This window comes from Xenopus laevis, chromosome 7L, assembly GCF_017654675.1.
Source record: "Xenopus laevis strain J_2021 chromosome 7L, Xenopus_laevis_v10.1, whole genome shotgun sequence".
NCBI classification, from domain to species: Eukaryota; Metazoa; Chordata; class Amphibia; order Anura; family Pipidae; genus Xenopus; species Xenopus laevis.
In genome coordinates this window covers 122,271,545-122,297,663 of record NC_054383.1, presented here as the reverse complement: position 1 = coordinate 122,297,663, position 26,119 = coordinate 122,271,545, and the positions used below count along the sequence as shown (strand labels likewise).

At 39.4% G+C, this 26,119-nt stretch overlaps 1 protein-coding gene across 2 annotated transcripts in view; it reads right to left on the bottom strand.

Annotated features, from left to right (window-relative positions):
* cacng7.L (calcium channel, voltage-dependent, gamma subunit 7 L homeolog) overlaps positions 1 to 18,377 on the bottom strand; it is a 54,561-nt gene extending 36,184 nt beyond the window's left edge. For both annotated transcript variants that reach the window (XM_041569646.1, XM_018226415.2), the window contains exon 1: positions 17,881 to 18,377. The gene's annotated coding sequence lies outside the window, so the exon portion shown is untranslated. The remainder of the gene's footprint in view (positions 1 to 17,880) is intronic.
* Between the last annotated feature and the right edge of the window lie 7,742 nt (positions 18,378 to 26,119).

Sequence of the window (26,119 nt, the reverse complement as noted above, 5' to 3'; positions counted from 1 at the left end):
GAGACAAATATATACTGACATTTTAATTTCCTTTCCTTATGGTAGGATGGGGAGCTACTGGGGCATCTTTGCAGACACAGATCTTTACTACTAAAGGGCTGTGGTTGCCTTGGGCTGGTACAGAAGCACAAAACATAATGTACAACATTTCTAGCTACTTCTTTAGTTAAGCTCCTTTAAAGTTCTCCTTTAAGGAAAGAATGTGCACTGGACAGGTGTTACAATGCCATGTTTGAAGTTTTGTTTCCCGGACCATTGCATTTTTTCTAATAGGAGCATCTGCCTGGGAAAAAAAAAGTGAAGGTTATCTAAGAGTCTTTATTGGCGTGCATTTCAGTTAGAAGCTTGTTGATTCTTGCGTCGGTCAGTAAAAAGGGCATTCGATGCCAATGTTATTAACAAAAAAGAAAGGTAACCATATATTGGAAAACGAGTAGTGATGGGCGAATTTATTCGCCAGGCGCAAATTTGCGGCGAATTACCGCGATTCGCCACCGGCGAATATGTTCGAGAAACTGACGCAAAATTCTGCTGGCGTCAAAAAAATATGGATGCCGGTGTCAAAAACGAGACGCCGGTGCTGTTTCGTGAAATTTTTCGCCGTTTTGCGAATTTCACTGGAAATTTGCGAATTTTTCTGTGAAGCAAAATGCCCCAAATTCGCCCATCACTAAAAACTAGAATTTGTACCCCATAAAAGATAGGTGTGTCGTTTCCAGCGCAAGTTTGAATTGCTAAGTGCAAATAGACATGTTTGTTTTTGCTCACAATGAAGCATTTCCCCCAGAATTCCCACTTTATTTCAGGCCTAATTTGGCTGCAACTTAAGCCCAATGCATCAATTCATTAGTGCCCACTTATTCTCACAGTTTCAGATTAATAATGTATATAATAGAATTAGGGGCTGATTCATTAAGGGTCGAATATCGAGGGTTAATTAACCCTCGATATTCGACTAGGAATTGAAATCCTTCGACTTCGAGTATCGAAGTCGAAGGATTTAGCGCAAATTCTGCGATCGTACGATCGAAGGATTATTCCTTCGATCGAACGATAAAATCCTTCGAATCGAACGATTCGAAGGATTTTAATCCAACGATCGAAGGAATATCCTTCGATCAAAAAAACTTAGGCAAGCCTATGGGGACCTTCCCCATAGGCTAACATTGACTTCGGTAGCTTTTATCTGCCGAACTAGGGGGTCGAAGTTTTTTTTAAAGAGACAGTACTTCGACTATCGAATGGTCGAATAGTCGAACGATTTTTAATTCGAATCCTTTGATTCGAAGTCGTAGTCGTAGTCGAAGGTCGAAGTAGCCCATTCGATGGTCGAAGTAGCCCAAAAAAACCTTCGAAATTCGAAGTTTTTTTACTTCGAATCCTTCACTCGAATTTAGTGAATCAGCCCCTATGTGTCTGATCTGCTTGGTGCAAGTCAGTTATGGCTATGGATGATCACACAAGGGGAACCCTGGAAGAGTTTCTACTGGCAGTACTTCCATGATTCTATAGTGTCCATCCACATAGATGAGCAGAATATGCTTCAGAGTTGCCATCTCATCTATGGAATTGACTTGTGCCAGGCTTTAAATGGGTCAATTCGTCCTCCAGTTGAAGATAATATGAAAGCTATCCTCTTCCACTGAAGCATGGGATCAAATAACATATTTGTTCATCAGTAGGTTTAAGATTCTGGCAAGCCTTGGGCAACCCTGGGGATAAAGAAAACTAGATTTGCATGCTGTCGAATCTAAGAAAGTCCTTTTTGATCCAACTGACCAGAAACCAAATATTTCAGTAAACAAAGTTGAAAACGAAAAGCACTTCCCAACATGAAAGCAAAGGAGAGGGAATGTAAATAATTTGCCCAGAAACGGAATTTGTTTTACATGCCATGGGACTTAATTAAGGGAAGATATAAAGAAATCCACAGATTTGTGAATCATAAATTCAACTCTTATTCAAATTACAACCTTTTGAAGAATGCTAAGGAGAATTACACCAAATAGGGCCATCAATATTGTAAAGGCTCTCGGACTTCTCTAGTTACCTATAGGGGGGTGAATTTAGTGCAGAATATATTTCAGGGATAGAGCACCAGTGAAAATGAGAATTCCTTAGTATTTATTCACAGTTGTGTGGCTACAGGTCTATTAGGCTGTGACATGAAGGGGCACATTTACTTAGGGTCGAATATCGAGGGTTAATTAACCCTCAATATTCGGCCGTCGAAGTAAAATCCTTCGACTTTCGAATATCCAAGGATTTACCGCAATTACTTCGATCGAACGATTGAAGGAACGATTAAATCCTTCGAATCGAACGATTTGAAGGATTTTAATCCATCGATCGACCGATTTTCCTTAGATCAGAAAATTGTTAGGAAGGTTTTAGAATTGATGTTCGGTAGGTTTTAGGTGGCAAAGTTTTTTTTTAAAGAGACAGTACTTCGACTATCGAATGGTCGAATAGTCGAACGATTTTTAGTTCGAATCGTTCGATTCGAAGTCGTAGGCGAAGGTCGAAGTAGCCAATTAGATGGTCGAAGTAGCCAAAAAAAATATTCAAAATTCGAAGTATTTTTTCTTCTATTCCTTCACTCGAGCTAAGTAAATGTGCGCCGAAATGTTGGAATCAGGTTGCCTGAAACTGGTGTCACCCTGACCCGAGGAAGATTTGCTGCGGATAAGAGGTTACCTGCACTCGCCCAACATCAATCTATATAGGACATTGATATTTTGTGCATTAAGCTACATAAAATGCCCTCGCCTTGTCCATATATTACAATATATTCAAACTGTCCAACAATCAATGTCATCCCAGTCGACAGCCTAATTCTTTGGACCAGGTCAGGTGCACTTTGAGAACATCTGAGATCTGACATAGCAGTACAAAACTGCTAGAGAAAAAGATGATTTTTCTTGAAAGTACAGCAGATCTCTAAAAAATAATCTGCCAAGGAACATTTCTTACCCTCCCTCTTCCCGTCCTATTTTTTTAAACACAGTCATTGACAGTGTTCCGAAGGGGATACAAACACACCCCCTCCTGAATCAGGATTTCTAATTTCAAGTCTTCAGCGGATGAATGAAAAACTCGGTGCAAATTGCCGTGGGGTTTCTCAGATCACGAGTCAGTTACGTGCAGGAGCCAAATAAGTTACAAGAAATGAGCTAATGCTTTGCATACGAAGAGAGAAGGACAATGTGAAAGTGAAGGACACTTATTCCCTTTGCAACACGCAGCTAAGAGCTTGCTATACATTTAGCACGATCGCATTCAAACTATGCATGGCTCCAGTGTCCTTTCACTCTTGAAATGTTATTCATTATAATATGTAAAAATAAAAAGGTAACAAATGAAAAATGAAGAGCTGTGCCATTTGACTTGGCTTCCATGCTCCATATGTTAGGTTAAAATAAAGGGCAGTGAAAAACAGAAATGGAGAGCATTGATCTGCAGGTTTTCTATTTAATTTATACGCTATATGCAAACCTTTGTTCCGGATGGTTTCCAGTGCCCCCTTTATGAGATAAGCAACTTGCTATATGGATTCTATAGAGCGTGCAGTATGTGCTTATGTTTAGCACAGCTGCTAAAAAAATTCAACTGATGGGTGAAGATAAGGTGCCTGCTAATACATGCCCATCTGAGGCAGCAGCTTAAGTTGTCTGGCACTGTAGGTACAACTATTCATGGTTAGTAATGGGCGAATACATTTGGCAGGCGCGAATTTCCATGTATGGCCGCATGTGAAAATTGGTGTGCACCAAATTATTTGGACGCCATTTGACTTTAATGCATTTGGACAAAATTAGAGCTCATATAAATATAAGAGTGAGCCGCAAAATAATTTTGATGCCCATTGACTACAATGCATTTTGCGAATTTTTCGCCATTTTGTGATTTTCAACGTAAATTCGCAAATTTTCCGACGAAATTCGTCCATCCCTATTCATGGTGCTAATTTCAGGTAAGCATTCCTAGGTTTTTTTTAGCTGTTTATTTCTTGATGTAGAGTTATCCATAATAAATGGCTGATTTCAGGGGCGTAACTATAGAGGAAGCCGACCCTGCGGCTGCAGGGGGGCCCAGGAGGTATAGGGGCCCCATGAGGCCCTAATTCATATACAATTTCAATAAATATTGGAGAAACAAGTCAACCTCTAAACATTTTGGGGGCCTGAAAAATAATTTGCTGTGGGGCCCAGTAATATCTAGTTACGCCACTGGCTGATTTGAAATGGTTGATCCAGTATTAATGGTTATTACAAATTATTTCACTTCATTTGTAATAAAGCTGTGGCCTTTCCATCCCAAAAAGCCTGAGTATTTAATTAAGGGGTTGCAAAGCGGAAGGGGGTAAGAATAATCAGGGTGTGGAGAGTTTTATAAAGGCTGTTTTTGGCTTGACATTGCACCAGGCAGGTATCAATCCCTGTTTTAAATCCACAGTTTTATTCTTCCATCCTTTACTAATGGTCTGACTATTCGTTGACCAGATGGGCTATTGGCCTGTAGTGCCACAGTGAACTGTTGGCAGCATGACAAGGACTTGCCAGAGGAACTTATAAGTTAGAGATGTAATGCTGTGTAGAGGGTTTTTTATATGTAAATTACAGACTTCTAATTAAAAACCCAGGGGCTGAATTGACAAGTGAAAAAAATGATGTTGTGTTAATTAAAAAAAACTATATTTTATCTCTTATTTTTATACCTTCAGAATAAGCAATAGGCAGCATAATTAGTATTGCAGGGTTATATATGACAGCTAATTAGATAAACTCATGTACGGATCTAGCAGTTTCGTGATTCATACAGCATTTCTTCCCTTTCGAGTCAAAAGCATGACTGCTTGCAATTCATTTTATTACAATCTCTGCACACTTATGTTTTATTTCTGCTAGCCTTGCATGCACGGCGCACTTTTCTGCTGAAATCTGGCCACTCGGCGTGACTCGGAGTCCCTCAGGCGCTCTCTCTGGATTGAAGTGACAAAGCCAAGAGATCTAGCCATTCTTCAAGCTCTGCTGTAACAATATGATGGAATTTCTAGCTCCTTAGGCACATTAGTATTCATAATACCTCGAGTATCAATTTGCAGATATCCCCAAAATTTTACAAGATTACCCAGTCCTTATGTAGGCTGAAGTCTACAAGATGACTATAAAGTCTACAAGATGACTATGAAATCTAGTCAAGGAATTTGCACTTTCCCTGCCCTGCAATAAAATAAATTCCCTGCTAACATGATCAATACACCATCTCTGCAATTGAATACAAGCGTTCACTGTTTGGGGCTTAACTGCTGTGAAAGCGTATTGGCACCATCTTACCTTTCTTATTGTCTATTCTCTTGAACTCATAGCTATTACTCATTATTGTTATTTTTATTGTCTATTATTTTCAGAACTTATAAGGAATGGGGAGGGGTGATGAACTTTTGCATATCAAACCGATAAGAAATGGAGGGTATGGAACTTACAGCTAAGTTCTACACCCCCCTTTATGGGGGGGATGCGACCACTACGGGCACTCAGAAGGCTTCACTGGGCTAACCATCTGGAAGGTATGGGAGAGAAGCGAGCCCTGAGGAAGTTCTACCAGCCAAGGCCAAAGGGACAACAACACACAGGGCACCCAAGAAACTTTTTCATATCAAACCCATAAGAAATGGGGGGTATAGAACTTACAGCTAAGTTCTACACCCCCCTTTATGGGGGGGATGCAACCACTATGGGCGCTCGGAAGGCTTCACTGGGCTAACCATGTGGAAGGTATGTGAGAGCGAGCCCTGATGAAGTTCTGCCGACTAAGGCCAAAGGGACGACAACATACAGGGCACCCAAGAAACTTTTGCATATCAAACCCATAAGAAATAGGGGTATGGAACTTACAGCTAAGTACGGCCACTCGGAAGGCTTCACTGGGCTAGCCATCTGGAAGGTAAGGGAGAGGAGTGAGCCCTGAGAAAGTTCTACTGTCCAAGGCCCAAGGGACGACAACACACAAGACCCCAAAGAAAGCGATAGTTGAACAAGGTGGAGGATGATTTGAGAACCATGGGAGTATGTAATTGCTGTCGGTGTGCATTGGATCTGGAGGAGTGGAGATGCATTGTGGAGGAGGCCAGAGATGCCACAGGGTAAGATAAGGTAAGTTAGCAGACCTATTTGCTTGGTACAGATCCAAAAACATAGAACTCAACTGTGTAACCCACTGTGAATATACTCACATACATGATAAGATCTTCTTACCATCCATACAATATCTCAGAATTGAGAAGAAACACATTTGTATAACCAGAAGTCATACTTAGTGTGCATATTATTTTGATTGATCCCATTAAGGGTATTTTATAGGTGGGTCCCTGATAATTCTCCATGCCCCATAGCCAAGTACAGCAAAACACCTCTTTATGAAGGTTCGTTGAGAGAGATCAATCTTCAGGAATGTGCTTTGGGAAAAAAATATACAAATTGATATTAGCATGGTATATTGAGATAGTGGTAGCTCATTGGACAATGGTGTTCCCGTAGTAGTCAATGTTTTCTACAGCACTGCATAAATTGTACATAAATAATTCATTATTCTAGGAAATGTTTCCTATGCATGCTTAGAGATTTGCTCAGTGACTGTGTAGAGCAAAAGCATTGATGCAGAGAGGCATGAGCAAAATTTTGGTTTGGGTGCCTCAGTGATGGGTAAGAATTCTGGATAACAGAAAAAAGGCAACAAAAATGTATACTTATAAAATTAATAATGCAGCATGTTTATTCTGTAAGCTACCAGCTGCCTAAAATACAGTGATTTCCTTTGATTTCAGGAGCTTTAATATACTATTATACCAATGATTTGTGAAGAGAAAGGAGACAACCATTTGAAGAAATACAGTACAAGTATGGGATTCGATATCCGGAAACCTGTTATCTAGAAAGCTCTGAATTGCAGGATGCCCATCTCCGATAGACTCCATTTTATCCAAATAATCAAAAATTTTTAAAAATGATTTCCTTTTTCTCTGTAATAATAAAACCGTGCCTTGTACTTGATCCCAACTGAGATATAATTAATATTTATTGGAAGCAAAACCAGCCTATTGGGTTTATTTAATGTTTAAATGATTTAATAGTAGACATTAGGTAGAAAGATCCAAATTACAGAAAGGCCCCTTATCTGGCAAACCCCAGATTCTCTAGCGAATCTATTCCTGTTTCACTTCGCCAAAAATCTCACAAAACTTATTTGTTGTAAATATTTTGTTGCTAATCACTAGAGATCAGTTTAAAGTGCTACCAACTCTATTCCATTAGCAGCCCCTTTCAAAAAAATTAAAGGGGACCTGTCCCCATAAGAAATAATTCAAAATGCTATTTTATGATGTTAGTCAATCATATTAAACTTTACTCACACTATATAAATTATTTAAATTGTGTTTCTTTTATTCTTGGAATTGACAATCACGTGAAACAGGCAGCAGCCATTTTGTAAACATTGATCATGCCAAAATCTTGTTTCTATACCAGAATGGGGAACTCGATACCCATGCCATGCACTGGCTACACAATTAAATGGTGAGGAGTAATGTGAGGAGTGAAATGATATCTAGTAAATGCAGAATGGAAAGTGAAAGTAATTGCCTGTCCCGCCTCCATTTATAAGGCACAGAGGAGGGGCAGGCAATATACGATTGACAGCTTGGAGTTTCAAACGAGTATATAACAGGTAGAGATGTGTTAATAAAAAAAAGAATTTGAGTTTCATGTTTAATTTTGAAGAGGACTTTTATTTTACAGCTTTTTATGTTTGGGTGATGGATCCCCTTTAAATGAATATTTGTAGAAGGTCCCAGAGCTGTGATTACAGCAAGATGATGGAACTTAAAGAGTAAAAGAATTTCTAAGAGAGATTTTTATTCACTCAGCCTACAAAGACCATTGCACAGAGAGAGTTACTAAAACGAGGTAGGACTGACCATAAGAAAAGTAATAACTATATCTACTGTATCACAAAGGCATCAAGGAAATCATAGAAAGACACAAAGGCAGAATGAGTAGGAAAAGAAACTCAACTAATCACTCATACTGTAGATTAGCATTTCCCAGTAATACAGCACTAATAGTTTGTACATGTAATTGGTCCAGAGAGCTAACCCTGGCCTTACTCCCACTTTTACCTTTACTTTAAAATGCTCATTAATCCTATTTGTTCAACATCAGTCTCTATTCCAATATATTCATTCACACTTCCTATGCTCTTTCTTGATCGTCACTTCTTCTATAATTACTTTATAGCATTTCCAACTGCAAGATAACTCTTGAACTTCTGCATCTAAAACACCCTTCAATCAGATTCTCCCTTCAAACTCCTGAATGTATTCTTATCTGTGGGGCAAGCGTTACCTGTCCCTATAGTATGCAACATATGTCCTGCTGGAAGGGATGTCTTCTTATTGGCCTTAGAGTGACATGGGTAATTATGGGTATTATTGGTTCTTTTAGCAGACTAGTAATCAGCACGACTTCCACTTTCTTCCTTGGCTGGGTGCACATCTTCCAATGGCCACTTTCCACTGGCAATACTGGCAAAGAAATTAGTCCAGCACCCGCAGTTTTAAATAAAACAGCCTTTATTGGTGCAAGGGCATTACAGCAACGTTTCAGACCATATGGTCTTTTATCAAGCTTTTATTGGTTCTTTATCTTGGGACTGCACTCTACGGAGGGGATAGATGTTGCTCTAGAGCCTGAGACAGAGGCCTCTGTGGAGGAGAAGCCAGAACCCTTAGCTGAAGTTGCAGAAAGGAACCCCATCTTTTTGTGGGGTAGTTCCTGTTATAGCATACTCTAGCAGTGTGAGATAGACAGTGTTAGCTAGTAAGAGCAGTTTCATTGTGGAGATAGTAAAGTGGGGAAGTTTCCGTGGCTGTAAGGTTAGGATACAGGGTAGTTTGGGTATGGGAGAACCCCACCCCTAATTTCTACCCCTTAGTGCAAAGCTTTAGAGCACTTGCATCTGAGGCATAACTGTGCCACTAATACACCCAACATTAAACGATACATGGATCTCTTTCTTATCTCACCTTCACACCTTCCAAATACTCAAGCAGTTCATTTTGCCCAAATACTGGCTCATGCAAAAAGTGAAAATCTGATATCCAATATTGTACTATAAGGCTAGGTCCACACGGGATCCGAATTCAGCTAGCTGAAATACGCTGGCTGATTTCTGCCCTACCGCGGCCAGTAGCCTCCTACCTCTCTCGTATTTCAAGTAGCTGATTTCTGACCCTGTGTGGCCCAAACCTTAAGGGCTTATTTACTATGGGTAAAGTTGCAAGTTCTGGAGCACTTCAGGATTAAAAAATGCATCCCATTGGTCCATACATTGAGCCCTTGCTTCTATACCCAAGGGAGGTGTACTCAGAGTAAGGTCTATTTATAACCCTTTTTCTTCAGTATTTTTAGCAGTATGTGCATTATTGTAGCATTTGCACCTGTATATAGGTTACATCAACATATACTGAAGCTTTATACAGTATCCTGCTTCCTTGGATGTTTGGGGCTTGTCACCCAGACCCCATATTTCTACTGGTGAGCACTTCTACTTCTGCACAGCTTTTATTTAGCAATTTCCTTTTTGTTTCTACATTCAGCACTTGTGCCTAGTTAAAATACTGGCTCACATTTCTACTTCTCCTGTATATATATGAGCATTACCCTGCCGTGTCTGATCTACATTAATCATTTGTTTCCAGTATCTGTTAAAAAGTATAAAAGGCGGTGAAATTGTATAAAATGCCATTAATCATTCTCTCCATGGGCTGTTAAAGCTATATTTCAATATTTCTCCTTATGTATAATTTACTATTCCATAACTGACGTTATTGGCTGCTGTATCTTACGCAGGGCAAAGCATCATTCACTTTCATACAGATGTTAAATCAAACAACCTAATGACGACTGTACTGACGGATTTTTCTTTTTCATCTCTTTTCATAGATCACATCTTTAAAACACATTTTTTTTGCGATGATAACAGACAATCCGTAAAGCTACTGAAATACAGTTGTGCGAACTTCTTATAAAACTTTACACCAACACAGCGAGACACAGTGTGAACCAGGCAAAATTGATTTTCTACTTTAGATTCTTGATCTTGCAGTCAAAAAAGGATTTATCCTTCCCATATATTAAACCCCCATTGAAGAACTGAAAGTGTTTTGGCTTTTGTTACATTAATTAGTTACGGTCAGTGGGATTTACTGACATGGAAAAGGAATATATCAAATATGAATTTTTCTTTAATAAAACAAAGGAATCTCTGTCCATAACATATACTAGCATCAGCACTGCCACTCTGCACTATCTGCAGGACTGTGTTTATATAGAGAGGCACTTGAGGGCAAATGCCTAGGACAGCAGCTTTAGGAGGAATGCCCTTGGTGCCTATATGATAAATTAAATTTATTGCAGAGAAAAACCTCCCCAACCGCCGCTGGAGACTTGCTGTCTAAATCTGGAGGTGGAGCTTGGGGGAGAGATGGATACCTGGCCTTTAGTTATGTGGCATTGGTGAAAGTGACTTCACCCATATGCACAGATGTTCTTTGGTCCAGTGTCTAGGGTAGCACCATATGTAAATACTAGCGATGCACCAATCCACTATTTTGAATTTGGCCGAACCCCAGAATCCTTTGTGAAAGATTTGAATACCAAACTGAATCCAAACCCTAATTTGCATATGCAAATCAGGGAGGAGACAAGAGAGCCGCTGACTCGGTTCGGCCAGGCACAAGGATTTAGCCGAATCCAAATCCTGTTGAAAAAAGGCTGAATACTTAACCCAGTGATCCCCAACCAATGGCTCGCGAGCAACATGTTGCTCATCAACCCCTTGGATGTTGCTCACAATGGCCTTAAGACAGGTGCTTATTTTTTGAGTTCTAGGTTTGAAGGAAAGTTATATAAAAACCATGTGTACTGCCAAACAGAGCCTCCTGTAGGCTACCAGTCCACATAGTGTCCACCCATAGTCAATTACAGCCCATAGTTGGCACTCCCAGGGACCTTTTTCATGCTTGTGTTGCTCTCCAACTTTTTTTAACATTTGAATGTGGCTTATGGGTAAAAAGATTGGGGACCCCTGACTTAACCAAATCCTGGATTCTGTGCATCTTTAGTAAATAGAGCTGTATCTTCCTCTATATTTTTTTTTTTTTAAATCAGACCGATATTAAGGTATTCTGAATGAAGCAGAAAGGGAAATACAGCTCCTCTAATTATGATCATATTTTTTTATCTAAAAGGTTGTTTTTTTTATTTCTGTAAAACTCTAAATTTTAGATTTCTAAAGTGTAAAAAACACAAAAAACTCTAATACAAAACCTTGCCAAGTAAAAGCAGTCAAGGACCTATAGAAGTGAACGGGGGCTGTGCTGATCCTGTTTGACCATTTTAACTCAGTTCGAACTTTCAGAGGTTTTCAGATAAATTTTTCTATATTTATTGAAAAACTCAAACTCGTATTTTTTAGTGCATCATCTAGAGTATTTTTCCCTTTGTACTTATTATATTTAGATCTTTTTAATAACGTTCATAGCATGGTTTTAGAGAAAATTTGTTTATTTGTGGTTTCGAAAAGTTCTAAATACCACTAAAATTCAACTTTTAGTGAATGGGCCTCTAAAATTTGAACATCTCAAATATGCAACATTTTATGAAAAACTTGAAACTCAAAGACATCATCGCTTAAAGCCTTGAAAAAACAATTGGAAGACAATAAAATCACATCCTAGCCTTCATTTTTCAGGGGTCAAATTTCAAGTTAATTTTGCAAACCAATTCAAAAATTTAAAATAATAATTTAAAAAAAAGCTTGATATTTGATAACATGACTCCCATTGACTTTTACATGATGATTATAAATCGTAAAATCTTAAAACTTGAATGTGAATTTGCGATCTTAATGTATTAATACTTGCATTTAAGTAAAATTCAAATGTTGATAAATTTGTCTCCAATGACTCCCTGGTTGCAATAATAGCTTGTTTTTTTCCAATTTGTTGTGTCAAGAAAGAAGAAGTTGATTCTCTTCTGAATCCAAATGGACAAGAGAACACATATGCCACACTCACATTAGTACCCATAATGTCACTGGTACAATCAAAACACATTTTACAAAGGACACACATTTTGTATCAGTTATCTGTGTACACAATGGACTTCTGGAGGAGGAGGATTTTATGAGCATAATTGCTATACAAAGCACTGTTCTATGTTCTTTCAAATAATTGCTGCATTTTCAAGAGCAAATTCTGCTCATTTTGTAGCTGGTGCAACTTTTGATATCTTATAATATGAAATGGCACATGTCGTTGTATTATTTCAGGAACATAAATTCATAAGAAACATTATGAACTTGTGAATGTGCATCATCCAACACCTTGATATTTCAGGCAAGAATATTTCACACATCCCAATGTGCACAGCTCCAAGGTGAAATGTTTCTTTAAAGAAGCGAGAGATCATGTTATTACTGTCTAGATTGCTACTTCTGGCTCTCACACCTCATTATCTCAATATTTTCCATAGGGGGGACCTAAATACTGCAATCTTTTAACGGTTGTTCAAGAGTCCCTCAACAAATCCTCTTTGGTTTAAGATAATCTGCACTAGTTCATGACCACGGGGATGGAATATTCTTGTAGGTCAACAGTAATGCAGAATTCATTTCAAGGCATCATGGTTTCCGGGAATTCGATTATACATTTTTCATTCAATTTTATCAGTGACCTTCTCTAGTTAGGGTCTGGAATAATTACAGATGGAGTAAGTGTTACTACAACTAAGACAGTTTCAAATGCTCATTGCCAAAGGTAGGGACACTAATGTACATAAACCTTATTTAAGTTCTGATGATGTTCTGAGTTCTTTATAAGTACTTTTTTTTCAAGCACAATAAGTCTTTACCCTGTAAAGATTAAACAATTTTATGCCTTTGGCACAGGGAGATTAATGGACTTGTCCAAGTGCTGAGACAGGTGTACTGCACAAGTGCTCAAACAGACCCCCCTCGTGGCAAAGTGGTGACTAAGAAGCTGAGTATTATTGTAGAGCTAAGAGGTGGCTTCCTCTTCTCCAGTACTGTGCTGTGACCAGAACACAGGGAGGATAAATGAAAGATGGACAACATAAACCCAAAAATTGGGTTGGCAGAAAGCAGAGCTCAAGAGCAGGTTATGCACATAATAGGAGAGATCAATAAAGTCAGGCCATCAGGACAACAAATATTAAGTTTTAACCAGCAAGAGGACAAGTAGTTGAAACTATGTGACAACCAGGTATTCAGATTAGCCCAATGGAGTAAGTGGGAAATCTCTCAGATTGTCAGTCTTGTTTACTATATACAGTATCCATTCTTCTTTAGCCAGCTATTTATCCGATACACATTTCTCAAATATGGAACCTCCATCCCAGTGTTCCATGAGGTTAATTTACTGCTAAGCTGCACCATGACATTTGTCCATAATAAACAGTCGTCAATCTACTACAAGTCAGAAAATGCATGGGCAGATCTAATATGGGCACTTATGTATGCCAATTTCTCCTAATTTCTTCTCAAATTGGAATTGCAATTAAACTTTTTTTATTTGGCATTCCAAAAATGAAGACCTTTTCCTATATCTCACTTCTCATCTCCAAACGTAGTCCTCCCAACATTCTGCTTCTGATCTTCCTCTACTCTTCTCTTGTCTTCTCTTCTAATGACCTTAGCTTTCTCTTCTGGGCTTCTTCAATGAAAAAATAATGCATTTTGGGTAGAAAACATGGCGATTTGCATAATCCATAAATGGTCCCATGTATGTTTTTCCAATGTCTGTGTGGGTTTGCTCCGGACATTCCAGTTTCCTCCCACACTCCAAAAACATACAGGAAAGTATCTGGACCCTAATAAATAGTTCATCTTTATTACAGGCCAGTTACTTTCTTGTATGTTTTTGGGAGGAAACTGTAATGCCTGGAAGAAACCCTAAGGTGAATGTCATAGGCACCTTAGATTGTAAGCTTCACATGGGCAAAAGCTGATGTGCATGAAAAATATTCTTTTTAAAGCAGACAAAGATTGGACAGGTCCCTTTTCCTCCTTGATGCTATAGACAAGGATTTAGTAAGGATTTATTAACGTTGTGCAGTCTCAGTAGTAGTAGTATAGAATTGAAAAAAACATTCTTCATCCCAGGTGATACAATACAGCCAAGGGCTGTTGAATATAAATAGATACATTGGACAAAGACCTCCTCTATTTAATGCTGGTCATTGGGAGCATTAGTCCCAATTGTAAGCATATGCTGCTCATGGCCTTCAGGGATCATGGCACCCAGTTTATGTTTATGGTTTACAGTCTCACATGCTAGATCCCAGGAACATTGCTGTGCAACCAGTGGAGAGAGAGAACACTGACAAAACAATGACAATTTAGCAAATGACCAATGGCTAAAATGATCCTTCTGGAGATATCTGCATTGGTTAGAAACATGCTGGAACAGAATGGTTGGACTGTTCCTGGTTCCTGTTTTAAAGTGCAGTGTTTGGGGGTATTTTCTGTATAGTTTTGACTAAATACATTACATTACACCAAGCAGGGGAAGCTTGGATATAATATTCAGTGCAACATACACTATAATGTGAAATCCATGGCTGGTATAATGCAAAGTGCTGTTTATAGAGCAGTTTATTGGAGCATTGTAATTCCACTAGCATGGCCGTAATTGCACACAAAGCAACATGCTGCTTTTCATGAGTGCCTGCCGGCAATCTGTTTACTAGAGGTAATTCAGCCCTTCATTAAAGTGATGCAGATAAGAGATATTAGCTCTACAGATCAGAGGTGACCAGTTTGAAGCTCTTCAGCGGCTGTTAAAATATAAAGCTCAACGGAGGTTATGGGAGTTGTAGTGCGCTTGAGATCATAAGGTTTGATATCCCTTTAGTTTTTATAAGGAATGGGTGGCACAATGGTTCTATGGTTAGCACTGCTGCATTGCATTGGCGGGTTTGGTTCCTACTGGGGCACTATCTGCATAGAATTTGTATGTTCTTCCTATGTCTTTGGCGGTTTCCTCTGGACACATCCCATGTTCTAAAAACATACAGGCAGATAAATTGACTTTAAGAGGGTTATTTACTAAATTCCAAATTGATCTCATTATTTAAATAAAAAAAACCCACAACCAAACTCCCATACCCGATTTGACTTTATTTATTATTAAAAAATCTTGATTTTAAAGGTTCAGGTAAAAACTCAATAAAAATTGAGCGAAAACCAAAATCTTATTATTTTTTCTGGATTTTTTCCCGAATTGCTCAATTTTTTGGGGGGGGAAGCCTGAAATTTTCAGGCTAATCCAAGGACAGACCATAGAAACTTTCAAATAGGAGAGGGACCTCTCCAATTTGACAAGCCATTGACTTATGCACAACCTCGGCGGATTTTCGGATTCAGGCTTTTTGCAGCATGAGGCTTTAATAAATCTCGAAAAATTCAAGTTTAAAAAAAAAAAATGAAAAATTTGAGTTTTGCTTCAAAAAGTCCAACCACTTAAATTCAGAGTTTAGTAAATAACACCCTATGGGGCAGATTTATTAAGGGTAGAAGTGAAAATTGAAATTTGAATTCGAATTTTAGATATTGTTTTTGTCAAAACTCTCAAATTCGAATTGTTAATTATCCACACTCAAATTTTGAGATTTATCATCCTCTGGCCCTTTAAAAACTCAAATTCGATTATTTGCAACCTTAAACCTGCTGAATTGCTGTATAAGTTAATGGGAGAGGTCCAGGGATCAATTTGTGTATGTTTGCATCCTTCATGACATTCCATTCAAGTTTTTGGTTTGATTCAATTCGTCCGAGATGAAAAAATTCTATTTTATTAATACATTTTGATTGGTCGAATTTCAAACTTATGGGGGTTTAGTTTTAAAAAAAACTCACATGAATTCAAAATTTGACCCTTGATAGAGAACTTAAATTGTAAGCGCTAGTGAGGCAGAGGCTGATGTGCATAATGTCCTTAAAGAGCTACATAAACGTGTCATTGCTATATAAATGATGATTTAATCTGGTCAGGCCGATCAAAATGAGGTCATGATCCACGAGCATCTTTCCTAAATGACAGATTTATCATTTCACAAAGCTAGACGGTCACTGGTAAGTTCATGTCCGTCTCAGAGGCTAGTGCGGGAAAGGCTGATCTGCTGCAGAATGGGACTGGGTCTGTCCCACTTACTTGATAGGAGCAATTCATGAACCAAGAAAGCAGATTGTCGTTTTATTTCTCTGCATCAGCTGTTGTTTATTTTATGCGTCCAAAGGACGGTGTGTTGGAAACCTTGCCACCAGTATAAAAGAGGGGCATTAATCAGCCGAAAATGGCACAGGCCGGCATTATTGTTAACCTAGAATTAAATAATGATGGGACAATTTATTATTAATGATCTGTACGCCATGCAGGGCCATGCATCACTGCAACCTCATTGTCCTATGCAGCCCTGGGAAGCATCATACAGAAAAAGGATAAAATGTTTGAAAGATGCTAAGACTTCTGATTTTTTTCTTGCACATCATCAATATATCCTGGTTCTGTGTAACACCCAATAGCACAAACTCAGCCCATATCGGAACATTACAGTACAAACATGACTCCAATGAATTGAATCAGCTTTTTTCCCCCTATTCCTTTGCTGCAGTTCCTCCCCTCTCCTTGTACCTGCTTCTCTCCCCAAAATAACAAGCTCTTTATTCTCCCTCAATGATTACTTGTCCCTTATTTGCATTCTCATCTTAAAGTAGTGGCTCATTTTCCATGGCTGCTTTATCCTCGGTCAAATTTCTGGCCAAATAATACATTTGCCATACAAATTCACTGCTAGTTCCCACACTTTTTTATATGTGCTCCTCCCCTCCCCTAAAAAAGCATTCATTGGCAAAGCCGAACCGCATATGCCACCCCCCCATATAAACACACCATCACCACCATAATCTACACTAAAATGTGCAATGATACATACAAGTGATCCTCTGTAATAGTATTTTTACAATACCCCAGGGTTGCCAACCAAGTCAAGAATACCCTCTTACAACAAACATACTGACGCCCTATACCAAATATATTAATATTGAAGAATTGGTGTTATACTAGTAATATATATATATATATATTAACCCATAAGGGTCTTGGTCTGTACCTATGTATAGAAATCCCACACTCCCACTGCCACAACTTTCTCTGTGCAGTAGGCAGACTAATTTGTCATAGGATTATGCAGCATGCAGCAATAGACATGTATAAATGATATTGCATTTATAGGCAACACACAGGCAGACTGCTATGCTCAGTGAGGTTTGTACATATGCAACTTTCTTCAGACTGACTTTTTAATATGTAAAATTAGACAAATATAAATATACATGTGATGTTGTAAAACACACATTAAACATTGGCTGCTAGAGTTTAATTATATGTTACATATAAATCCATCCCCCAATAAATCACTGTTGGGTTACCCAGCATTTACAATACTCTACACACCACCCCATACTGTGCTTTGGTACAAGAGTCATGCTTCCGTAGCTGCAACCAAACATTCCCATGTCTTAATGGAATAAACACACACATTATGCAGGGGATGCGGTGCAGTCTTAGGCAGACTCCACTGCAAAAACCAGGAGAATAAAATCCAAAATAAAGAAGAAGATGGATTATGTCCTATAGTGCTAAACACTGGGTGCATTCCAGCACCCGCAGAGTTAAACAGCTGAACACGACAAGGTGCAATATTATTATTTTGTAGGACATCGTCAAATCAGAATGCTCACCTTCTGGCGTGGGCTTGCGATCTGATTCCGCAGCCTTGGCTAAGAGTCCGCATGCTTCAATGAATTCATTTTCTTCTAGAAATTATTAATTTTTTTTTTTTAAAAAAATATTAAGCTTCTAACAGCACCTTCAATGCCCTCCAAAAAAAGGATATTTCCAGTTGAGTTTTCCTTCTGACAAGGAGCTGTACGCAGGAGAGAAAAGTCTGTTTTATCTGCAGTCGCGTAGCCAGGTTAGAATAAATCTATATTAGATCTGAGTGGTACTCCCATCACAAATACATGTGCTCCTATTACTGTAGGTATAGATCTGTATCCAGGATGGTGGGGAGAAGGGGGGGGAGGGGATGGGGTCTGGATAATGCTGCTTGCTAGAGTCCTGGTACTGTAAAGTCATTGGTGCCAGAATTGGACTGAAGGAAACCTGTCTGTAGCAAGGGGAGGGAGCTTCTCATTTTGTAGGCAATCAAAAGACAAGAAGACGAAGAAGAAGGGGAGGTGGTCAAAAATTATATATCATCTATAGAATTTCTGGGTCATCAATATCTGCTCAGAGTTGAAATGGGAACGAAAAAAACCCCCAAAATCTTCTATTTCAGAGAGTTTCTTACAAATGAAAAATGATAAATGCAGACTGCAGTAGTGTGAAAATCAGCCACGACCGTGAAAAGCTCAATTGGGCTCCTATTCTTGGTCTATCCTGAGATTCCCATTGTCTTTCCTTTACATAGCTTTTCAGGAGAACACTCTCTCCTCCGAGTGGCCAAGAATTCACAATTCTCCTCTCCCCCTCCTCCTCCCTCTTTTTTCTTCATCAGTATGATGTCAGAGGGAGCTCTCTTAAAGAGACAGGCGCAGTCTTTCTTTCTTCCTTCAATGTTCAGTGCGTATGCATTAGGGTTTTCTTGGATCCACCTGCTACCCATGACAACCGCAGCGGTTAGCAGCACCCTGATTGGGGATATCCCTCATTGAAGGATTAGAATGACACATTTTTATGCTCTGGGTGATTTCTACAATTCTTTTAAAGCAAAGCTAACTTTATTTATAAAGCAAAACTAGGATACACACCCCTGTACAATTTTAATATAGAAAATTACACACAAGCATTATAATGAATATAAGCATGTATTATAATTACACAGTGTCAGACTGGGGACCCCAGGGCCCACCTGGACTGCTGCTTGGGGGCCAATACCCCAATCTTAAACCCCAATTCCTTTCAAGGGCCACCCCCTCTACAGAGAGTGCCACACTTACTCCTTGTGGCCACGATTGGGGTGATAGGGAGTGCCTGCAATTGTTGACTCTAGGAGTGGGCAGTGGGGGCCACGTGGCCCACAAGAGACGGGGCCACCGGGAATTTTCATGGTGTCCCACCAGCCCAGTCTGATCCTGTAAGTACAAATATACAGAGTATTAAGTGCCATGTCATAAGAGACACAGTAAGAGGGTGGTCTCTGCCCTGAAGAGCTTGCAATCTAACTTGAATAAAAAATATATGTTAAAAGAGATATTCAGCAGTTATTGACCAACCCATGCCCCATGCCACTCAAAGCTAATACTATAACTGATTGACATTCCAATATAAGTCCTTCATATTAAAGTACTAGCTACCTTTTTTTCCAAATCAGTTCAGAAAAAGGTGCAACCTGCAGATCTTTGACTGAATTTCCATAGGCTCACACATTATGGCACTTAATCCAATAGGGGGGCCTAAGGAAGTGAATGTGGGTTTAGCTGATGATTTACAGATGGATGGTGATGTGTGTTCTTGTATATAGGTAGAACTATAAAAGTTTTACTACACATTGTATATCATCTTTTCATGAGTTATGGGGTCCTCTTTGTTGACCAAAAGAGGGTCCATGGGACTGAAAACCTAATTATCATTCCCATAGAGACATTCTACATTCACAATGACCCCATAAAACACTATTCAATAATCTCATATTGTGTGCCTTGCAGAATATGGATCAAAACATAAAACACATTGGTGCAGTTTGGTGCAAGTGAGCCCTATACTTTACACTGAGTTTGTTTTACAGAACTAGGCCCTCCTATGTCTGATAATTGAATTGTGCACAAACATGGTTATTGACTTTGTGCATTTGAACCATTTTATTGAGGTCAACCCTCTTGATCCAATTGCTATCTTATTGGGCTATTATTGGCCCAAAAGATGGCCTTCTTATTGGATGTCTGATTGGAGCTTGGTCAGATATTTATAGATAAGGTTGTAAAATCCCTTCCCAGGGCATAGACGTGATCCTCTTCCAGCCAGTATGTACTGACCCCCAGACTTAAACCAATTATTGACCTTCAGTCCAAACAGTTGGATTAGTACTTTTGGCTCGCTACTTGGTTACAAAGATTAAAACATATGCTGGAACACATACATACTATGGGGATAGAAGCAAGATATCTTACATAAGTGTTTTGCCCTTGGGGTTTTCATTAATTTCCCCTAGAAAAACAAGATTTGGTAGTCCTAGCTAGGTTCCTATATATGGGGACAAGGTAAAATGTTGGAAGAATTATTCTATAGTTTCTCCTAAAGAAAAGGAAATGAATATCACTAGATAATCATCTCAATGTGTTTCTTGAAAATAGTCTATGAATAAGGCATGAAACGCATTAGGCTACCTTTTGTTCTAATAAATGACTTTTTCATTTACAAATTTTCACTACTGCCTGAAATTTTTGATGGTCCTTTCTAGTGATGGGCGAATTTGCGCAGTTGCGCTTCGCCGTAAAATTCCCGAATTTTTGCCGCAAATTTTCGCGGGCGTTTCGCAAATTTGTTCGCTGCCGGCGAATCGCGCAAATTCGCAGCGAATTCGCCCATCACTAGTCCTTTCATTTAAGTTGTATTGTTGAACTTCTTTATCCATGAAGACAAAACCTGTTGGGTGACTAGCTCCCCCAGGCACTAAATTGCAACTCCATCACAAAGGCATAGGTTACAGCAAGGAACCCTGGCAATGGTGGTCGTATATAAGAAGTATATGATTTTGTTGGACAGTTATTATAAGTGCAAATGTATTTTATATATTGTATAGTTATAATTGGTATGTTAGTGCACATAAAAATGGTGATTGGACCAGGATTGCTTTCCACCAGTTGCTCTGATGAAGAGGTATTAGACACCAGAAGTGATGGGCGAATTTCTCCCATTTTGCTTCGCCAGCGACAATTCCGACGCTGGCGACAATTCCGACACTGGCGACAATTACGACACTGGCGACAATTCTGATGCCCATTAAAGTCAATGGGTGCCTAAAATTGTCGCCGGCGTCGAAATTGTCTTCGGCGCCAAAATCGGCGCAAATATATTTTTTCATGGCAATTTCGCGAATTTATTCACCGGCAACGAAACGCAGAATTTGCGCCTGGCAAATAAATTCGCCCATCACTAGACACTAGGTGCAGAACACACAGGTACTAGGGATCCTTGTACTTGACATTGACTAGGTATAGAATTAAGTGCTCATTCCCTGGTCCCCTGTTAAAAAGTTATAAAAGCCACCATACCTCATCAAGGTAAACCCTATATGGTGGTCCTAATTGTTGACTTTGGTCAATTTTCTTAAAGGAAAACTATACCCCCAAAATGAATACTTGAGCAACAGATAGTGTATATCAAATTGAATGACATATTAAAGAATCTTACCAAACTGGAATATATATTTACATAAATATTGCCCTTTTACATCTCTTGCCTTGAACCACCATTTCGTGACTCTATCTGTGCTGCCTCAGAGATCACCTGACCAGAAATACTACAACACTAACTGTAACAGGAAGAAGTGAGGAAGCAAAAGACTGAACTCTGTCTGTTAATTGGCTCATGTGACCTTACATGTGGTTTGTATGTGTGCACAGTGAATCTTACGATCTCTGGGGGCGGCCCTTATTTTTTAAAATGGCAATTTTCTATTTATGATTACCCAATGGCACATACTACTAAAAAAGTATATTATTATGATAATGGTTCATTTACATGAAGCAGGGTTTTACACATGAGCTGTTTTACTCAGTATCTTTTAATAGAGACCTACATTGTTTTGGGGGTATAGTTTTCCTTTAATCTAGTATTTCCCTGCATAATAGCATTCAGTGTTGGGGACCGGACTAGGGGGTAGGAGAGGCAGATAAAGTGCGTGCCTGGCGCCCTAGTCACGTACCTACTCTGCCTAGCCCTAGTTCCGGCCCTGGTAGCATTTCTTGGGATAGTTTCTCCTGACCAAGGGACCAGAGTAAAGTGCTCCCATTGTTCACTGTGATAATGCACACTGAAATGTTGTTCCTCCAGAATTGTGTAAAGTTGAGGGGTGGAAATTATCCTCCCATGTGCCATTGCACGCTATTTACTAAATGATACAGAGGTCCCCAACCACATTCAAATGTAAAAAAATTTGGGGAGCAATACAAGCATAAAAATGCTCCTGGAGCTGTGATTGGCAGTCGCTATGTGGACTGACAGCCTACAGGAAGGTCTAATTGGCAGTACATCTGCTTTTTATGTAACCAAAACTTGTCTCTAAACCAGAAATTCAAAAATTATCACCTGTTTGAGGCCACTGGGTGCAATATCCAAGGGATTGGTGAGCGTCAAAGAACTATAGTGGCTCATTAAACCCAAGAATCAATGTAACCAGTATATCTCCATGCTGTAAGCTCTGTAACAATTGTACTGTAATACTCTGGTTCATAGGTGCACCAAAAAATAAGGCATTATTCTGCACCTTGAAAGTGAAGTAGAACGAAGTAATAAAAAAGCATCTGCATTCTCTTCATCTGCTCCTTTGTAGGCATCCATTCTAGAAGCATAATAATACCTGTAGTTTTTCTGGCAGGGCTTTTGAAGGCAGTTCATGAATGCAAACCTCTGCTGTTCATGAACTGTTTTCTGCACCTCTGCAGTTAATGAACTGTTTTCTGCACCTCTGCTCATCTTTTCATTATATTCTCTGTTTATTTATCACCCGTTTTTGCCCCCCTGCCCGCCAAGCTTAGTTTCCAATTATCCAAGGCTGAAAACAGCACCAGATGTTGCCATTCTTAGTCAATCTTGCAGATCTTCTTATAAGTTTTTGGACAGAAAGGCTAAAAAAAAACATAAGCCTAAGAACATTGCAAAATGCTGCAGGGAAGAGCTCGTTTCACTCTTGGGATAATCTTTAGTAGAGAAAGGAGACTCTCAGAATTCACTTACTCAGCTATGCAAAATTATACAGCTCTCTGCTTTAGGGACGTTCCCCTGCTTGGCATTCAGGCATCTGATCTACAATTTCATTTTCTTGGTAATGTCTCAGACTTCTTTCTGAAAGCTGGAAATACACACTATGCTACTGTATACATTTACTCCAGAAAAGGGGGTCTTATTAATTCTACCGTCAATGTCCATTCTCTCTAAAGATAATATAAGATATAGGGTTTTTTTCTTGCCATGGGATCCTTGCTAGTGATTAGTTTACTAATTTACATTTACACATCATATTATTGTATCCTCTTGCATCACCTTGTTCTCCATCAAATACTGAGAGTTCATTTAGGGCAGAGGTTCGGATTCGGCCAAATCCTTCTGCCGGTCCGAACGAATCCAAATTTGCATATGCAAATTAGGGAGGGAAGGGAAAGTAAAAAATGTTTCCCCCTTCCCACCCCTAATTTACATATGCAGATTAAGATTTGGTTCGGTATTCGGCTGAATCTTTCGCGAAGGATTCGGGGGTTCATCGAATCCAAAATAGTGGATTCGGTACATCTATATTTTTAAGTACATATTTTATGAGTTAAGGAGAGCTCTGACCAAAGACAAAGCTTGCGCAGTGGTTGGACCTTCAAATATGATTGTACTGAAAAATATTTCAGTTGGTGCTGGACGGGAGGGTAACAGAGAGGAGGGGGGTGATGTATGGGCAGGGGTGCAAGCTGTACCCCCCAAGATTTGTTGTGTGCATTGTAGTTATGCCCCTGCTGTACTGCAATATGTTTTACTCCACTGTCAAAAGTGTAGTGTGTTCAGTTTACATACTAAGGCAATAATTACTTTCCTAGGAGGCGTAGTTATACTACCACCTTACATGATGTTATTCAATAAACCCTTGTTTTGGGAGGACTCTTTTTTATCCCCAGTGCAGTCTTTGAAGATGTGATGCAAAGACCCTGCCTGAATTTGGGGGAATTCATTCAATGACATTCCCTTATTTTCTAAGATCTATACCAGTGATCCTCAACCAGTAGCTCGCAAGCAACATGTTGATCACTAACCCTTGGATGTTGTTCCCAGTGGCCTCAAAGCAGGTGCTTATTTTTGAATTCCTGGAGGCAAGTTTTGGTTGTATAAAAACCTTCAATAGCTAAAAACAAAGCCAGCGCCAAAGGCACAGGGACAAACAGAGAAATATATAGGGTAATATTGTTTAGTATATGACACCCTGTATGCATAAAAACCTTGTTTACTGCCAAACAGAGTCTCTTGTAGGCTGCCTGTCCACATAGGGGCTACCAAATCACAGCCCTTATTGTGCACCCCCGGGGACTTTTTTCATGCATTTGTTGCTCCCCAACTCTTTTAGCATTTGAATGTGGCTCATGGGTTGGGGATCCCTGAGCTATACCAACACAAACTATTTAGGATAGGGAACTTACAAAAGTCAAATACCCAATTGAAACATATCAGTGCAAAGACCCTAAGAGGCTAGTAGGTTGAACTGGCTCCGGTTCCCATCCAAGATGGCGGCACCCATGGTCTCCACGTGGCACGTTCCAACGCCAGTGCATCAAGCATGCACAGCATCTTGATGCTGGCGCATCACAATGGACGCAGCTTCATAGCACCGGCACAGCAACGACAAGATGCAGCGTCATGACGTCATCACGCCTGTTTGGTGTGAAACTGGGCCTATAAAAGATGTCAGAACACAGCAAACTTTGCCCAATTGTAGGTTCTTCTTTACTGAGCTCCTGAGTGTGATTTACTGATTTATTGTTGGATTTCCTGTTTTGACCTCGGCCTGTTATTTGGATATTGAACCTTTCAGTCTGGATTGACCCCTTTGCCTCGACTTTGACCATTCTTTTGCATTAACCCTATTGTTACCGTGTACTGAGTTGGACTAACTGCTTCCTCTTTGGTTCGTTACTCCAAACTGGGCGTTCGGGCAATTACAGGCAGCGACTGGGGTAGGGGAGGCCCTGAGATGTCAGCCATGGTGGGCCCCATACACCCCAGTCTGACACTGAGGATAGATGGGGGAAGGATTGGAGAGTATCCAAAGAAGTGCGAGTTAGCACAGACATGCAGGTACAGGCGTTGTATTGACTTATCTACTCACTCATATACATTCTCATACACTCAACTATTCCCACACATGCACTTGTACCTTTCTATATATAGCACACAGCATGATAAACCTTTACTAATAGGCATGTGCTCTTCAACAAATAGAGTATTTCAGCTTTGCTAAAGGTGGCAGTTATATAATAAAAAATGTACCCCCTATTGTAAAATATGAAGATATTATAAGTCCAATTATACGTCATCTTGGAGTTCCATGACCATACGAAAGATACGAAAGCACGAGGCTAAAGGCTGAGTGCTATTATACAGGTCATGGAACTCCGAGGAAACTTCTAATATCCTCATATTTTATAACAGGGGGTACTTTATTTATTATAATACACAAGTTTCAGTGAGTCAGATGATACAGTGCCACACAGAAGGTTACTGGTTAAATTAAGGAATGTTGGCCTGGAACATAGTATTTGTACCTGGATAGAGAACTGGCTAAAAGATAGACTACAAAGAGTGGTGGTAAATGGAACATTTTCTAATTGGACCAGTGTTGTTAGTGGAGTACCGCAGGGCTCTGTACTAGGTCCCTTGCTTTTCAACTTGTTTATTAATGACCTGGAGGTGGGCATTGAAAGTACTGTTTCTATTTTTGTAGATGATACTAAATTGTGCAGAACTATAGGTTCCATGCAGGATGCTGCCACTTTGCAGAGTGATTTGTCTAAACTGGAAAACTGGGCAGCAAACTGGAAAATGAGGTTTAATGTTGATAAATGCAGGTTATGCACTTTGGCAAAAATAATATAAATGCAAGTTATACACTAAATGGCAGTGTGTTGGAAGATTCCTTAAATGAGAAGGATCTAGGGGTCTTTGTAGATAACACGTTGTCTAATTCTGGGCAGTGTCATTCTGTGGCCACTAAAGCAAATAAAG